This window comes from Frankliniella occidentalis, unplaced genomic scaffold (assembly GCF_000697945.3).
Source record: "Frankliniella occidentalis isolate FOCC.00 unplaced genomic scaffold, Focc_3.1 Scaffold17, whole genome shotgun sequence".
Lineage (NCBI taxonomy): Eukaryota > Metazoa > Arthropoda > Insecta > Thysanoptera > Thripidae > Frankliniella > Frankliniella occidentalis.
Genome location: NW_026267147.1, coordinates 2,806,384 through 2,810,199, shown reverse-complemented (window position 1 = coordinate 2,810,199; position 3,816 = coordinate 2,806,384). Strand labels below are relative to the sequence as shown.

General features: G+C 52.0%; 1 long non-coding RNA gene across 2 annotated transcripts in view; it reads left to right on the top strand.

Annotated features, from left to right (window-relative positions):
* LOC127748877 (uncharacterized) overlaps positions 1 to 3,816 on the top strand; it is a 126,913-nt gene that overhangs the window by 65,045 nt on the left and 58,052 nt on the right. For both annotated transcript variants that reach the window (XR_008010828.1, XR_008010827.1), the window contains exon 4: positions 396 to 456. This is a non-coding gene — a long non-coding RNA (uncharacterized LOC127748877). The remainder of the gene's footprint in view (positions 1 to 395; positions 457 to 3,816) is intronic.

Sequence of the window (3,816 nt, the reverse complement as noted above, 5' to 3'; positions counted from 1 at the left end):
CTCGCCCCAACCCAACCCCTTCCCTTAAAGTCAAACTGAATCTGCAGAGCGATGCGTCGTCCGGGGACGGTGCTGCGGGACCTATCGAATCTGGTGCAATCTGCTGCCTCGTTTAATAAAACGTTCATCTGTCTCTTTGTCTTCCCCTTCTCCCTTTCCCCTGCGTTATTACCTAAACTGATGACGACTGACGACTAAATTCGCAATAAAATGTAACGGGAAATCTCGTTTCACAGGAAATATATATGCAACACTTTTGAACTTATAGGCTAAGCGTACCGGTCTGACCCTGAAAGTACAGTTTATTTGTTTTTTGTTTTTTACAGTACTTTCTAAAAAGAACTACAAATTTTGCAATAATGGCTACAGGTTTTGTTTCTTGTTTTTTTTTTCAGATGCACGACATCGTTTGCAGTGTTTCGTCAACACTGAGGGGACACAGTCAGCCACACAGGGGTGAGTCGTATGAGCAAACGCCGCCCCGCCGCCTGGTTGTTTTCGTTTCTCATTGTTTTGATTGCGCCCCGAGCAGAACGGTTCACAGTGAGTATGAGAGCTTCATTGCCACGCGTTACGAGCACCCGCCTCCTGCCGGCCACGCGGGGCGGCTAAAAGGCGGTGGCGCAGCTCGCAGCGCGGGACGATTTGAATTTGAGGTTATGTTCGGCTCCGCGAGCTCTTGCTCGCCAATGGGGTTATGCTTTGCATTTTTCGCTTTAACCGCGACCGCTTTGGCCGTGACTGGTGTGCCGCGCGGGGCGCTTCCGGCGGGGCTGGAGGATACGGCCGGAATAAACTGCGCCTCATATTCCTCAAGTTTTAGGTGTGTTTTGTCCGCGGCGGCCCCGCGCCGCGCTACTGTCTGAGTGTGCACTAACGCACTGCTAACTGCTCGAATTATTGCTGCACGCTCGCTGGTGCCGCCGGCACCAGCAGGAAATTATTTCTCTTCCTGCAGAGCGTTATGATCGCCCCGACGGGGCCGTCACTCGAACCGACAGAGCAGTTCGGTATGTTGATCACTTTCCAACAAGTGTGGAGTTAAACACTGGCGAGTGCGCTACTACGGAGTTGACACTTGGAAGTGCATAACTATACTGTCTTGAACCCTTGAAAGAGCACAATTACTGTACGGTTTTGAACACTTGAAAAGTGAACAACTACGAAGTCGAACTCTTGCAAGTGCACAACTTTGGAGTTGCACACTACTTCGGTGTGAAGGGTCGCACACTTGGTTTATCCGTGCACCCCTTCCCTTGCGCCGCGCCCGGCCCGGTCTCGCCACGCGCTCCCCATCCCTTCCACGCGAGACGCCTGACGCAGTTGTTTTGCGGGCCGCTACGCCCCGCCACGCTCCGCGGAAGACGCCGCTCTGAATGCAAAAGCTTTAGTTGTCCCCGCGTGGGGCGCAGTGGCGGGGATCATGCCGGCGATTTAACGCGCCACCTAATTTGTAGTAAAATCGGGGATATTCCTCCCATTCTGTGCTCCCCTATTTTAATGGGTTGTAAAGACGCCACACCGCAGTAGTAGTCACCCTCTTTCCTCCCGCTCTTCCTCCGCCCCCCCCCCCCCCTCGTTCTTCCTGCAGCTCCTCCAAAGAGCAGAATCCGCGTAGTCCGCGTAGCAGTCCGTGACCGACTTTTACATCCGAGCGCGACGTATAGTGTGTATGACTCGGTATGACTACTCTGACAATCTAACTGTGACACATTTGCTCTCTTTGGAACACTTTGGTCGCACCTTCACAAGGTTTGGCATACTTTTGAGAGGCAGCAAACTCGCAAATTTCTTTGGTACTGTCCCCTTCAAAGGTGCGTCTAGCCCGATTGTTTGTCCCAAGAGGATGTTCCCATTTGCATCTTTGTGAAATCGTACCAACAGTGGTACTGTTGCAAACACAGACCAGCTTGCCTCACTGTTCCAAGAGTGATGCTTGCGCCACTGCTCGATTTTCAGAACGGGCTGGACCAGGACTTTGTGTGTTTGATACTTTTTCATGCTCCGAGTTTTACTTCACTTTTCACCTCATGCTCGTCTGCTTTATTGATTTCTCGATTTCGGATAGACATCCCCCCCACACACTCTCTCACACGCACACTCACTCATACTTGGAGGCGTTTCTGAACTACACGTGAAATTCTTGAGTTAAAGTTTATCTGCTGGCACCTTGTCCCCTCTCTCCCTCTACCCTTTTCCCTTCCCCCTTCCCCTTCTCCCTTCCCCTTACCTCTCGCAGAGGTGTGAGAAATGAGTAAGGGGAAGGAAGGGTTTACACGGTGCCCCCCTCCCCTCCACCATCCCGCACCCCCGCACTACCACCACCTGCTCGTCCTTGGGGCAGGTCATACAGGGAGGCGGCACCTTGGATCATTTCTCCAAGCTTTCATTTTGCGGTTGAATGATTAACCGGCCGAGGTTACTGAGGGGAACGTGGAGCGGGGAGGGATTGCAGAGGAAGGAAACAAACGTGGGAGAAAGATGAGAATGAAGGATTTGGAGAGGGGCGAGGGGTGACACAACCTTCAGCCGCCCTGAAGGAAGAAAGAGAGAGGGCCAGAAAGGGGTTGCCTGAGCGACAGCCGCAAGGGGGTTAAGAAGAGAGGCCAAAAAATCTTTGTTAAAACGGGCATTTTTCGCGCTGCCCTCCGCCCGCCTGTAAACGGTCTGGCGCTGGGGGAAAAAACGGGGGACCCTGATTTTCTCGGGTGAAATATTGCTCCGGAGGGTCGGGTCGGGCGACACTGCCTCTTTTGACGGGGCGGTCCGTGCTTTGGGGAAGGTCGGTCATGTAGCGCCCTGTGCGGCTGTGTACATGTGAGGAGAGAGGAAGGGGTGGGGCGGTTCAAGGTTACGGTATTTTTACATTGAGATATTATCAGCCCTCTGCTAATACTCTTCGATGGGTCCTAAGAACAAAGTACGATCTCGCCGCGACAGTTCAACAAAGTCTGATCTCGCCGCGACAGTTCAACAAAGTCTGATCTCGCCGCGACAGTTCAACAAAGTCCGATCTCGCAGCGACCGTTCAACAAAGCCCGATCTCGCCGCGACCGTTCAACAGAGTTCGATCTCATAACCGGCGCGTTCCGAGTAAACGCGTTTTGAAAGTTCAGGGTCCAACGACAAATCACCGGATAATTTATGTTAAAAAGTAAAAGTGTTCCATAATTCTTCAGTCGTTCCTGAATATAAGGATACAAAAATAAAATTAATTGAGGTCGGTTTTGTCTTAAAAAATTAGAATTGTGTTAATCTTACCGCGGATTTGGCCCTTGGGCGTGGGCGTACATTCTACCATGAGCCTCGGCCTATGAAGTTTAAAAGTGACGTCACTGTTTTCCATCTCACAATTAGTAATGAAGGTGAAAGTAGTGGCATAACTTAGAGACCAAGTTTTCCAATCTTTTGAACCTCGCGCGCCTCTCCACTATACGGTCGGGAGCCCCAGGCAATCTTTGCCGGGTAGCTATTCGAGACCTACCTAATGGTCGTAGTGGGAAAAAAATGAGAGCGATTGAAAGCCTGAACTTTGGCCCATATTCGACTCGCTTAAATCCCCCATCGTCCTCCCATTGCTGTTTGGCGGCCGCGCGGGCAGGCCGCGCCGCCTCGCAAGCTGTGGGCCGAGCACCCTAGGCTATATCTTTGCCGGCTCTCTGTTCGGGCTGTGATGGTCGTATCGAAATAACATTTACAGCGTTGGGAAGCTTGATACTTCGAGTCCAATCGGCTCGCTTACACCAACCATCTATCGTTAACGGTTTGGGAGCTAGAACCGAGGGAAATGCCTCCGTGCGCGAGCGCAGCGGCGCG